At 38.2% G+C, this 14,474-nt stretch overlaps 2 non-coding genes across 2 annotated transcripts; both read left to right on the top strand.

The window, feature by feature from the left end:
- Positions 1 to 10,830: 10,830 nt before the first annotated feature.
- On the top strand, positions 10,831 to 10,910 carry LOC133237877 (small nucleolar RNA U2-19). Its single transcript, XR_009733390.1, has one exon. It is a non-coding gene; the product is annotated as a small nucleolar RNA U2-19 (small nucleolar RNA).
- A 133-nt stretch (positions 10,911 to 11,043) lies between these two features.
- Positions 11,044 to 11,113, top strand: LOC133237876 (small nucleolar RNA U2-30). Its single transcript, XR_009733389.1, has one exon. It is a non-coding gene; the product is annotated as a small nucleolar RNA U2-30 (small nucleolar RNA).
- Positions 11,114 to 14,474: the final 3,361 nt, after the last annotated feature.

Here is a 14,474-nt window from a genome sequence, read left to right as displayed (position 1 = left end):
TTTCAGGTGTATTGGGGAAAGCAAATCAAGCCTTTACTCAGGCAATTACAATATAGTTGGGGAAGGCTGGCATGTTTTGAGAAAGACAAATAGAATGTTAGGTGTCAAAATGAATGGAAACTTGCAATAGGAATTCTACAAAAGAGAGCATGGTGAGGGGGAGTGGTACAAGGCAGCCTCATGAAGAAGAGCTCTGAGCTTGGGGAGTTTGACTGGAGAAGAGAAGACCCTTTAGACGAGGGGCATGTGGTACATGCATTCTTCCCTGGTGGCTCAGTGGTAAAGAATCAGCCTGCCAATGCCTGCCAGTGCAGGAGACGTGGGTTTGATTCCTGGGTGGGGAAGATCTCCTGGAGAAGGAAATGGCAATCCACTCCAGTATTCTTGCCTGGAAAATCCCATGGATGGAGGAGCTTGGCAGGCTACAGTCCATGGGGTCACAAAGAGTTGGACACGACTTAGGGACTAAACAACAACAACAAATGTGGTACAAATAAGCAAAGAGCTTTACAAACATCAGTGATCTGTGAATTATCTTGCACACTTATTAAAATGTGGCATCTGACTCACAGGTATAGAGAACAACTATGGTTACCAGTGAGGAGAGGGAAGGGGAGAGGGGCAATACAGGATTAAGAGGTACAAACAATTAGGGATAAAATAAGCTACAAGAATATATTGTACAACAGGGGATATACAAGCCAATGTTTTATGATAACTATCAATAGAATATAACCTTTAAACATTATGAATCATTACCTGTAATTTCCATAATATTACTGTATATAAACTATACTTCCATAAAAAAGCAGACTACTTTTTAAAACATTCCTTACCCAAAATTAAAGTGCAGGCAAAAAACTGAACAAAATTTTTTAAAATGTGTGAAAGAAAAAGGGCCAATAACTCAAAAAATGTAATGATTATTACAGCCATCATCAATGACAAATGCTAACCTCCTTCGTGTAACCAATTAACAAAAGGCAATGACCATATAGAAAAATGAGACTAATAAAATTTCATAAAGTGAGGAAATAAAAATTTAATACATTTATTTATTTGATAAATAAACCAAAAAATATTTTTACCTTCATATACAATGAACTGTAAACTAAAAAACAAAACACCAGTTTTTAGCTATAATTTGAGAAAAAATTAAAACTGTAAATTCATTTTTTAGGGGTATAAACGTACACCATATTTCATAAGTTATGTGGCTGTACACACCCAAAGTCTTTCTTAACATATGTGCACGCATACAAACTCATTTTAGTCGTGTCTGACTCTGTGCGACCCCATGGACTGTACCCGCCAGGCTCCTCTGTACTGAAATAATAGCCAAATGATTGAGAAACATGTCAAAACTAATGGAGAGCCTACCCCTGGTCTTACCAAGTGGTTAGAAAAGTATTCTGGACCTGTGCAGGAAAATACACGAGAGTCCATCTGGCTAGTTTACAGCCATTTCCTCCCCCTGTTTTAGTCTGGGTTTTCTAACCAGTAGGTTTAACTGGATGGGACAATCTAAATGAATGACAAAGACGCGTCATGACTCTGGGGACTTTGCCTTTCTTTCCTGTTTAATAATTTAATTTGTAGATTGTTAAATGATTTAAGTCCTAGGAAGCGTAGAAGGCTCTTAAGCTTTTGCTTCCACTGGGCTTTTTAACCCAAAGAATCAAATGACAGTCTGTGAGACAAACGATAGTGACTTTGTGAGTTTTTCTGGCCTTTTGGCATGAGATTAAGAGGCCAGACATTTTCTGTTTCCAGAGATCAAATCTTAATAATAACAAGAAAGCCCGCGTTCTCTGATGTGGAAACAGGAAATCTGTAAATCTTTGTATCCTGCTCTGCTTCTATTTCCTGACAAGTCGACTACTTGAACGCCCGTCCCTTGGAGCAGTTATATTGACAACATGAAAAGAAATTAGTTGCTTTCATTTATTTCTTCATTTCCTCATGGGAATTTCCTGCAAGCATGGATAATAATAACTTGATAAGCAAATTATTCTGTATATCTTATTTCATGTTTTTTCTAAAGAGGCGCTTTCCTTATTATCCTACCCTCTAAAATTGTAAAACAGTAAAACATTGGTGTCTGGTGGACTCCTTGGTTTCCTTTTTCACAAGACAAAGGCACTTTGTTCTGACAAATGTGACAAACCAACTTTAGTTGTAAACTGAGTAGCCAGACGATATAATATATTATTAAGTATTTATGAAGTAATCTGGGGCAATATGCAGCTGGTCCCCTGTTCCTTAACAGATGTAAGAATTCCCAGTGTATTTCCCTGATTGATTACATGAATTTCCTTATTACAGTGCTATATTTGAACACAAGTCTTTAATCATCTGATGCCTTTTCTCTGCAAGACCATCTTTCTGCAATAAAAGGGCATCTGTTTTAACAGCAGAAACTGCATTTATCCAGAGACATTCTAGATAGAAATAGATTACAATATAGATTGTATACTAGAATTACTTAATTGGAGTTGTTTAATTGTTTGTTTGAAATGAATTGTGTTGTCAGTAAGTCACTATATGTATGTTAAACATCCACATATTCCTTAATATGAGAAAGCTATCTTTGGGCTTTCTCCCCAAAATATCAGATTATTTTCCCTCACATACTATATAAACTCAGATGAATTAAGAGACTCACATAATGCTCTTCAGATAAATTTGCCTTGAAGCTGAGATTATGTCCCAAACATGGAAGTCCAAAGCCAAACTCTCATGAAAAATTCCAGTGACTATAAATAGAATTTCTAAATGCGAAATGTCATTTCAACCTTCTCCATGTCACAGCTTGACTCTCATAATTGCTCTTGTTGCCTTATTTCCTTTAGTACACTGTGACCATTTCCTGAGGTGACTGGGTACTGTGTGATCTTTTTCACTTACATTCGGTATCATCGTATGAACATTATCTGATAGGGAAAGGAGCCTAGTCATAACATAAGCAACTCAACACAGCCGACCTTTAAAACTGCTGGTTGCTTTAATAAGACACCAACACTGCCAGCAGCAATGTTATTCTTGAGCCTCTTAAGGGTTCATTTCAGTGGTTGTTTTCCATTACATCCATTAATGTAATCTACACAGCAGGGCTGTCTCTAACTATGTTATTAATTATTATGATGTCCTGTTATGCAAATTGAAATATAGATATGGATTTCAAGACCTTGAATGGGAACATAAAAACAACCAAGTTAAATCATTTCATTTAGCAAAGCAGCGAGTAAAAACAAAAGACTTTCCTAAACCACACAGCTGTGGCATAACTGACCTTGATTTCCAAGGTCAGCACTGGATGGAGCAGAATTGATGGCTTTTGCTGACACTTATTGAATAAATTATGCTAGAAACCTTCTGCTACTATGGCTATAGAATCAACTTGAGGATACAACAACAAAACATACAAAATTTTAAGTCACAGAGAAACAAGAGTAGGAAATTTTCATAATTTTCATCATTAATTACATATCAGCTTCTATATTTTCCTTTCCAGATGGCACAATGATAAAGAATCCACCTGCCAATGCAGAAGATGCAAGAGATGTGGGTTAGATCCCTGGGTTGGGAAGATCCCCTGGAGCAGGAAATGGCAACCCACTCCAGTATTTTTGCCTGGAAAATCCCATAGACAAAGGAGCCTGGTGGCCTACAGTCTGCTGCTGCTGCTTCTGCTAAGTCGCTTCAGTTGGGTCCGACTCTGTGAGACCCCATAGATGGCAGCCCACCAGGCTCCCCCATCCCTGGGATTCTCCAGGCAAGAACACTACAGTCTATGGGGTTGCAAAGAACCGAACATGACTGAGCAACTGAGCGCACACATGACTTAGGTTTTATTATATAGATACAGAAATGTTTCACTAGTAATTTCTATAGACCATGTAAACTGAAAAAACAAAGGTTAAACAGTTAGTATTTAAGTCTTTTGCTATGTAGTTCGGAAATTAGAAATTAGGATTTTCAAGTTGAATAGCAATTTCTTTGAAAAGTCCAAATAAAATTATTACTCTACCTAGAGATGAGGCCAGAAAGTCACACATCTATGAAGACAATAAAAACTCAAAGTTACATAAGAATAAGACAGGTTTATCTCTTCTTCACCCATAAAGATTTCCTTCTTTTAGTGGATGTTCAAGAGTATTTTATGAACCTGCGAATGAGAACAGAAGGGCGAAGCAAATTCAAATAGTTCATTTAGATAAAATCTGTGTAGCCATTAAGTCTCAAAACCTCAGCAATATCTATGGAGTTATTTCTATTTCCATGTGCTCTAAGTTCATGTTAACTAATACAATCTGTACCTATTTATGATGGTTTCATCTCCTTTTTAATTCCTATTTCTCTGCCCTCAGGGAAAATGCCAACTTCCAACTATCATTTGAAATTAACTTCTCTTTTTCTTATATGTTAAAAGATGACTACACCTTTAGTTTATTGCAAATATCAAAGACAACCAGCAATCTCTTCATCATTTCCTCAACTATGCAACTCAAAGTACGTCTGTTTCCATCTGAAAATATGCTTGCTGATTCCCAAGGCTAAATCCCACTGTCCTGTAACCTAACTCTGCCTTCTCCTCCTGTATTTACCCTCAGTTTATTTAGTAAATAGTCCTCTTCAGTCACCTGGTGGAGTTTTTCTCCTTGATCCATAAAATGTTCTGGTTAGTTCTAAATTGAACAACATTATTTTATACTAATGCATTATACTAATGCCTTTTCATTTTCATGCCTACACACTGGGAAAGACTGATGCTGGGAAAGACTGAAGGCAAAAGGAAAAGAGGCGGCTGAGGACGAGATGGTTAGATTGCATAACTGACTCAATTGACATGAATCTGAGCAAACTCTGGGAGACAGTGGAGGACAGAGGAGCCTGGCAAGCTGTAGTTTGTAGGTGCAAAGAGTCAGACACAACTTAGTGACTGAACAACAATAACAATGCCTTTTCAGGTTCTTTTCCTGCATTTTTCAGGCAAACTGAGTTTATCCATTAAAAGGCACAATATAACAGAATGCTTAGTGCCAAGGGGGAAATGTTTAAAATATATTTTAAAGGTAAATACAAAACCAAGTAGACAGGATGATTCCAATTTTGTGAAAAATATGTATGTTTACATAGGAAAAGGTGTACAAGGCTATATACACACAAAGAGAGACGCACATACACCCAGAGAGACAGAGATATGAGACAGAGAGAGACAGATTTTTCTGGGTAATGACATACATTTTTACTTGAGCTATATCCAATTGCCTAATTAGGTTAAGTGAGGGGAAAATGTGCAGTACTGGGGAGGTTGCCACTGTAAGGACAAGGTCCAAAGGTCTGGGGTCAAAGATTAGGGTTCAAGTTCTAATTCTGTCACTTACTACGTTAAGGGATGTGGCCTTAAGCAAGTTCCTTAACCTCTGAGACTCAGTTTTCTTCATCTGAAAATAAGGATATTACTAAATATTTTATATACCTTGAGAAATTAGTGGTGGGCTTTTCCAAGGATGAGTTACCAATGAGTCATTATAATAGATGCTATTTACCCATCCCTGGTAGAATGATGTTCTATCCACATTTCCCCAAACATATGTGGGTGATCAACTGCCAGAGGGCATAGGGCTTCAGCAGCAGAAACTATAATAATTGTGTGTTTCAGTACAATTAGCAGGTGATTGACTTCACTCTTTCTTGGCAGAGAGTATGCTCCATTCTGGGCTTCCCTGGTGGCTCAAATGGTAAAGAATCTGCCTACAACACAGAAGACCTGGGTTCAATCCCTGGGTTGGAAAGATCCCATGGAGGAGGATATGACAATCCACTCCAGTATTCTTGCCTGGATGGAGGAGCCTGGTGAGCTACACTCCATGGGGTCATAAAGAGCTGGACATGACTGAGTGACTAACATTTTCACTTTCCATGCTCCATTCTGCCCTTTGCTGTGGGATGTCATTCTGGGGCAGGAAAACCCTACTTCTAAACTCAAGTGTGCTTTAGGATAAACTCTTCATTTTTACTTTATTAAAATCTAACCCCTATACACTGATTCACGTGTCTTAACCTCTCATAGAGTGGAATTTCTGAAGATCATATATTTTTCAAGGGTCAGTCCAGGATATACACTACTCTTGATTTCAATAAATAAGAAACAGAGCCAAAGTCAGAACAGTCAGGAGGAGGGCTTTTTTCTCTGGGGTTTAGAGTATCTAATTCCAGTCTATTTGTTCATTCATTATTAACTTGCCTTGCTTATTATTTGGTTTCCTGGTGAGACTCATAGGGTTGTCCCAGCTCATTCTCTGAAGGTTTATTCTCTCTTTTGGTTGAGTGCATTTTTATTTCTTTAGCAGCATCTCTTTTGTTTTATAAAGCCTCAGATGATATTTCCAACTCTCTTCTGATCTGTTGCATTTTTAAAGGAAAGAAATACTGTGCTACAGCTAAAGAGACTTTGAAGCAGCAGAGCATATATAATTTATGTCGAAGAAGGGTGAGTGAAACCATCTCTGGGACCAGCTGGTTTTAATGTGTCTGAAAGCTCAAATTTTTAGAACACAACCACATAAATGTCCTTTAGATTTGTAAGCTTGATCAATTTGCTTAGATATTTTTGGACTGGAGAACTTTACAAATGACTTCTATTTTGAAGAAAATAAAACAAAAACAAGTGGGAGCATGCTGCTTTTGAATTTTTCCTCTTCTAATGGAAATCAGAGAGGCAGCTGCAGCGTAGACAGGACTGATTGCATCTCCTGGCAGGGTCTGTGCCAGTGCTTGCACACACCCGTCCTACATTGGACTCTCTGCAGAGCAAGGTGGTTCAGTTCAGTTCAGTTCAGTCGCTCAGTCACGTCCAATTCTTTGTGACTCCATGGACTGCAGCACACCAGGCTCCCTGTCCATCACCATCTCCCAGAGCTTGCTCAAACTCATGTCCGTTGAATCCATGATGCCATCCAACTATCTCATCCTCTGCTGTCCCCTTCTCCTCCCGCCTTCAATCTTTCCCAGCATCAGGGTTGTCTCCAATGAGTCAGGTCTCTGCATCAGGTGGCCAAACTCTTGGAGCTTAAGCTTCAGCATCAGTCCTTCCAATGAACACTTAGGACTGACTTCCTTTACAATTGACTGGTTTGATCTCTTTGCTGCCCAAGGGACTCTCAAGACTCTTCTCCAACACTACAGTTCAAAAACATCAATTCTTTGGTGCTCAGCTTTCTTTATGGTCCAACTCTCACATCCATACACAACTACTGGAAAAACCATAGCTTTGACTAGACAAAGTTTTGTTGGCTAAGCAGTGTCTCTGCTTCTTAATATGCTTTTTAGGTTTGTCATAGCTTTTCTTCCAAGGAGCAAGCATCTTTCAGTTTCATGACTGCAGTCACTGTCTGCAGTGATTTTAGAGCCCAAGAAAATAAAGTCTGTCACTGTTTCCATTGTTTCCCTATCTATTTACCATGAAGTGATGGGACCAGAAGAAGCACAAGCTGGAATCAAGATTGCCAGGAGAAATATCAATAACCTCAGATATGCAGATGACACCACCCTTATGGCAGAAAGTGAAGAGGAACTCAGAAGCCTCTTGATGAAAGTGAAAGTGGAGAGTGAAAAAGTTGGCTTAAAGCTCAACATTCAGAAAACAAAGATCATGGCATCTCGTCCCATCACTTCATGGGAAATAGAAGGGGAAACAGTGGAAACAGTGTCAGACTTTATTTTTTTGGGTTCCAAAATCACTGCAGATAGTGACTGCAGCCATGAAATTAAAACACGCTTACTCCTTGGAAGGAAAGTTATGACCAACCTAGACAGCATATTCAAAAGCAGAGACATTACTTTGCCAACAAAGGTCTGTCTAGTCAAGGCTATGGTTTTTCCTGTGATCATGTATGGATGTGAGAGTTGGACTGTGAAGAAAGCTGAGTGCTGAAGAATTGATGCTTTTGAACTGTGGTGCTGGAGAAGACTCTTGAGAGTCCCTTGGACTGCAAGGAGATACAACCAGTCCATTCTGAAGGAGATCAGCCCCGGGATTTCTTTGGAAAGAATGATGCTAAAGCTGAAATTCCAGTACTTTGGCCACCTCATGCAAAGAGTTGACTCATTGAAAAAGACTCTGATGCTGGGAGGGATTGGGGGCAGGAGGAGAGGGGGATGACAGAGGATGAGATGGCTGGATGGCATCACTGACTGGATGGGCGTGAGTATGAGAGAACTCTGGGAGTTGGTGATGGACAGGGAGGCCTGGCGTGCTGTGATTCATGGGGTTGCAAAGAGTCGGACATGACTGAGTGACTGAACTGAACTGAACTGATGGGACTGGACGCCATGATCTTAGTTTTTTGAATGTTGAATTTTAAGCCAGCTTTTTCACTTTCCTCTTTCACTTTCATCAAAAGGCTCTTTAGTTCCTTTTCACTTTCTGCCATAAGGTTGGTGTCATTTGCATATATGTGGTTATTGATATTTCTCCCAGCGATCTTGATTCCAGCTTGTGCTTCCTCTAGCCTGGCATTTCTCATGATATACTTTGCATATAAGTTAAATAAGCAGGGTGACAATGTACAGCCTTGATGTACTCCTTTCCTAATTTTGAACCAGTCCATTCAGAAGTAGCCAAAGTGCTTTTCACATTCCTATACTTGTGGCTCCAGTAGAAATGACTTGGGAGCAGTGCCAGGGAGCATTATTTAGGGTCTCTTAGATAGAAACTGAGTTGTGGGTGAATGTAAGCGTGTGTGTGTAGGGCCTGGGGAGTTTAAGCATTTGCTCTCAAAGGTCATTTGCACTGAAGATAGAAGAAGTGAGATAAGGAAGGAATAATCATTGAGCATCTCCTAAGAGAAAGGGTGGGCTTCTCTTGTGGCTTAGCTGGTAAAGAATCGCCTACAATGTGGGAGACCTGGGTTCGATCCCTGGGTTGGGAAGATCACCTGGAGAGGGAAAGGCTACCCACTCCAGTATTCTGGCCTGGAGAATTCAATGGACTAAATAGTCCATGGGGTTGCAAAGTGTTGGACATGAATGAGTGGCTTTAACTCACTAAGAGAAAGGGCACCATGTTTTACAGATGCTTTCTCATTTAATCCTCAGTATAACTCTGGGAGGTGATATTACTTAGGAAGCTGAGGCCAGAGGTGTTGAGTAGCTGGCTCATGGTCACACAGCTAGTAAGAGGCAGCGCTAGATTCTGACTGGCAAGTCCTGGTCTTTCTGGGACACTAGCCCATGGAGTCTCAGGAACCGACCCTTTCTAACCCTGTGGTACCTTCCAGGTTCAAAGACAGGAACTGGGTCTCTTGTAAGGCAGGGGAATGGGTCTTCCACTTCCCGTATTGTCACCAAACACACTGAATGGGGAAAACACCTGTGTGATACACGTGGACCCGAAGCACCATGACTGTTGCAAACAAACTTGCCCTGCCAGCTTCTTGCTTTCCTCCTGGCTTTCCCTCCTTAGCCCCAGAATACCATTTGCCATTTCCTCCTTTCTGGCAGACTAACCCTTCCTTCTTCTTCAGATCTCGGTTTAGTTAGAAGTTCCTTGGTCACTCCCATCCCCTTCCCCAGGCTGGTTTCTATGGTCTACCATTGTCACAGTCCATCCTCACATTCTGTTATAATTACTTGCTGATTTCCCTACATCCCCGGTTAGGTCATTGGAATAACGTCCTTGTTCACTGTTTTGCCCCAGAAACTAAGATGCATAGTGCATGGCGTGTGGCAGACGTGCAGGGTATCTGAACACAGACTGAGCAGTGTCAGGCCTAGCTGGGGGAGGGGCGTTAAAACCCATGCTATGATCCCAGCCTCCCAGGGATCATAAGACCTAAGGAGAAACAGTGTGTTCACACTGTAAACACAGCTCCAAGACAAGTCCCCTACCCCTTCTTCCCGCCAGATGGCGCCCTAAACTCAGGACGTGTTGACTGGTGTCACCGAGATGGACAGAGAGACAAAAGTGTGGACTTCATCAGTGAAAATGCCTGAGTTACTTCTCACTTCCTTTCTCTTCTCTTTTCCTCACTCCTTTCCCCCTCTCTTTTTACAGAACATATAAAAAAGATACAGAAAAGAATTATTGCCTTTGGCTTTTGACTTAACGAAATCTAACTTAGAGATTATTTTAAAATATTTGAAGAAATGTTAAAAAGCATTATTAATTTAAACATTGTAAAATGGATATAAATACATTTTTATATGAGGCAAATAAAACTTTCACTTGAATAAGGATGATTACTATTATCAACAAACCTACCTTCCCACTGGGCATTGAATATCACCAATGCTAACAAAATAACTATTAAGAAATTAATTATTTGTGTATTAGAGCAAGTGTCTCAGCCTTGGGTCTCAGTGGTTCCAGTTATTGGCTTAAAGTTCTGGGCACAAGTGGGATTTTTGTTTTTGTTAGAGGTAATGACTTTGTCTCCTGTGTACAGATAATAGTTTACATAAAAAATTATTCAGTGATAAAACTGATAACACAGTGTTTGTAGAACCCAATTCCACTCATTACCTTATATTAATGGATTTTCATTCCATGTGTCTAGGATGTTATCTTTCTGCTTTCAACTTTAAACTTGCAAGAAGATCTTTGTTACCTTCTGACAGTAACAGAAATGCAGGAGCTAGTGCAGGGAAAGGCTAGAAAGAATAGAACCCAGAAGCACACAATCTGTAGGCATTAGGATGCTGCCATCTTTGAATGACAATTAAATTTCTGGAAAAGCCAAAGTGTTTGTAGTATGAAAGGCTGGATTTTATTACATTGCCAATCACAGTTTTATAACACAGCTTTATTCTCTTAGTCTATAAAAGTATACCTACAGAAAATAGCCAAATTTGAGCATCAGAAGCCCACCCAGTCTACCTGATGCATGATCTTTGTAGTTCTGAGAAGCAAAAGAGTAATTTAAAATTAGGAGTGTGAAGGTTGTATGTGTGTGTGTGTGTGTAAAGTTGACTGGATAACTGAGGGGCTTATTGGTGGGTAAATGAGAGTTGGCTGTGGGTGTGTGTGTATGAAAGGCTGAGCAATGATGTAAAAGTTTGACTGCAGACCTTTTTAACTATGAAAGTTGCTACACTTGATCTGAGCTCAGGATTAAAAAAAAGTATACCTACAAAATATACATAGATAAATAATGTACATATATATCATATATATGTATTATATACATACAATTTATATAAATGAAACTAAAGTAGCATAAGTACAGTATTATATACTTATAAAAATAAATTTTACATTAAAGAGAATCCCATGAATTGAGTAAACACAATCTGAGAATTTCTAGATGTCATGGTGCATCTCCAACTCTCACATCCATACGTGACTACTGGAAAAACCATAGCTTTGACTAAACAGACCTTTATTGGCAAAGTGATGTCTCTGCTTTTTAATACACTGTCTAGGTTTGTCATAGCTTTTCTTGTAAGGAGCAAGCATCTTTAATTTCATGGATGCAGTCACTGTCTGCAGTGATTTTGTAACATGACCTTTATCAAATTATAGAACTTGCATTTTATTTTTCTGAGTGATACTTAAAGAATCACAAATAGATACTGAAGTTTGTTAAATGATTTTTTACAAACTTCCTAAACAAATTATTTTTGTTTCTTTTCTTCAGACAAATTTTGGAGTACCTTGAACAATTTTCTAATGTTAAACCAACATTGTATTCCATGGTAAGCCCTCTTGATCAGACATATCCGAAGTAGTATGCCGTACAAGTAATTGGAAAATATTCATTTAAACACACATAGAACTCATTTGTGAAAACTGACTTTGTTTTGAGTCATAATTTTAAGGAATTACTATTATACACTTTATGATGGCAGTGCAATTGAATATGAAATAAATAGTAAAGTGATAATGAGAAACTTCATTTAGTTGAAAATTAAAAATGCTTACACATAATTTAAACTAAAATTAGGAAATACTTAGTACAGAACAAAAATGAAAGTGCTACACATCCACATTTACATGATGTAGTTAAATCGACACTTTGTGGAAAATGTATAGCCTTAAATACTTTTATTACAGTTTTCAGCTTGTGGATTTTAGATCAAGTAGATATCATAGATTTAGGCCTAAAGCATTTATAAGTGGTCCTACCATTTGCCATGGATTCTAGGGGAAATCTTCAGTTTATTTTTATGTGTTTGTCTACTTAAGCCTCCACGGAGAGTTTGTCTACAGAAGTGAACTTACCACGCTGTATACAAGAGTGCATGTATATATAAATTCTTAAGATAGCTGATGGTTTCAGTATTTATTTACTTTCCTGGACTAATGTTCTGCCTTTGTATTTGGCTTCATACTTTTTCTTGCATTTTTGTAATCTCATACATTTACTTAAAAAGTTATTCTATTTTCAGTATTTTCTTTCAAACATATAAAAGTGCTTTGTAGTAGTAGGTGTCAGTAATTCCCATCTGCCTCACTACTGGAAACTTATATCTATCTTATTATTTTTAATATATACTCTTTCAGTTTAAAATATTATAGTATTTCCATGATGATTTCTTCTTTAAATGTAGTTCACAGTGAGATTGCATTTTCAGCAGGATCTTCCCCCTCCTTTTTTAAAACTGCATTTCATTTTTATTGCATTGACAACAAACTTTGGTTCGTGTCAAAGAGTCCCTTCAGTATTCATGGAAATGTCTTACACTATTATGCTGTCCATTTTTATAAAATTAATGATTCTCTTAAAAATATGTATTTTCTAATTGTTAGGTATGTAGTTTTATATATGTATAAAGCTTGTTCATCATGCACTCAAGTTCTTATATCTGTACTAGTTCTCGACTGCTTGATCTATCAGCAGCACAGAGGGATGCATTAATATTTCCCTATATGATTGTGGATATCATCATTAATCTGCCATGTTTTCATTTGTATATTTGGGGCTTTCTTTTTAGGTATCCTAGTGGGTTTTTATCATTTTACTTGAAGGCAACTGCATCACTGATGCATTTGCTTACCTCTGCTGTTCCCTTTCCTTGTCATTTCTGGCATTATCTCTTAGAACCTCAGTTCCTCCATTTAAAGTGAATTTTTACATTCTGTCCAGCGTTTCTGGAGGTTTGAAGTGGAAGGGTTTTCATATTCTGTTAATATCTTGCCAGGAGGGCATGAAGTTAATAGGTTTCATTTAAGCTATGGAACTGGATGAGATCACCTGGGCAAGAGAGTATGAAATGAAGAGAAGTGAGCGGAGGGCTGATCCACAGGAAACTAATATTTAGAGGATGAAGAAAAGTGAGGTAAACCGAGTATGACTTCCTTCTATCCCAGAATCGCTGCAAATTCTTCCCCTTGGAGGGCTCATAAATTTCCAAGTATGCCAAAAAGCAAATTAAACATAGGTAATAAAACAGAGGTCAGTCTTTCACATGGAGTCATTTGTGTCTTAACCAAATATATAATACGGTAATAAGAACATTGGCAGATAGTGTGCATTTTGTGCTCAAAGGCAGTTTGTTTTTTTCTTGTGTATAGAGATGTACCAAAATCGTTCTCCTTTTATTGAGTGTTAAATATAAGGAAAACTTTTATTGCTGGCATTTTATAAAAGTAATATGATGTCTACTTTTATTCGTTTTATATTGAACCCTTTGGCAAAAGACAGCCTCATCATTGTTTTCTGTCAATCTTCAGATAGGGGAAAAGCAGAAAGATTTCAAGCTAGTATACTCTCTGAAAGAAAAAGCAATAGAGAAAATGGCAAAGACAGATAAAAGAAAATGAGATTTACAATGTCAGCTAAACTTTAGGGATGAGAAAACACAAAAAGATCCATAGTAGAGCAAGACTAGGGTAAATCCTGACAGTTCTGACAGATTTCAGAGATCTACCAAACTTCCTTGGCTAAAAGAAATTGACCAGAAATGTTAAGATAGTTTCTCTTATAATACTGTGAATGCTCTTGCAGTTTACAAGCTATAAAATCACATTGTGCAGAGATGGGATCAAAACCAAAAAGTCATCTAAGGGTATAGAGTCAGTGAACAATGATGAGTAAGTATTTGAACTTTGGAGAGGGGTAAGGGGGCTACAGTGCTGTCACTGAAATTTTTTCTAAAGGGAAAATACCTACAAGTTGATACAAAAAAAGAGAAGGGAACTTCTTTGCAAAGGCTGAGGCTTCAGATGAACAAATAACTTCTTCAACATTCTTAAATATATTAAACCCAACTTCATATGGTTAGTATTAAATAAAATGGCTGAATTATACTTAAAATATTTAATTCAGAATGTGTAAAAAAAGCAATCAAAGTTAGAAGCAAATAAAAATATGTGTATTTCTTATATACATTCAGTTCAGTTCAGTTCAGTCACTCAGTTGTGTCCGACTCTTTGTGACCCCATGAATTGCAGCACACCAGGCCTCCCTGTTCATCACCAACCCACGTCCATCGAGTCGGTGATGCCATCCAGCCATCTCATCCTCTGT

This window comes from Bos javanicus, chromosome 24 (genome assembly GCF_032452875.1).
Source record: "Bos javanicus breed banteng chromosome 24, ARS-OSU_banteng_1.0, whole genome shotgun sequence".
In the NCBI taxonomy this organism is placed as follows: Eukaryota; Metazoa; Chordata; class Mammalia; order Artiodactyla; family Bovidae; genus Bos; species Bos javanicus.
This window is presented reverse-complemented; position numbering and strand designations above follow the sequence as displayed.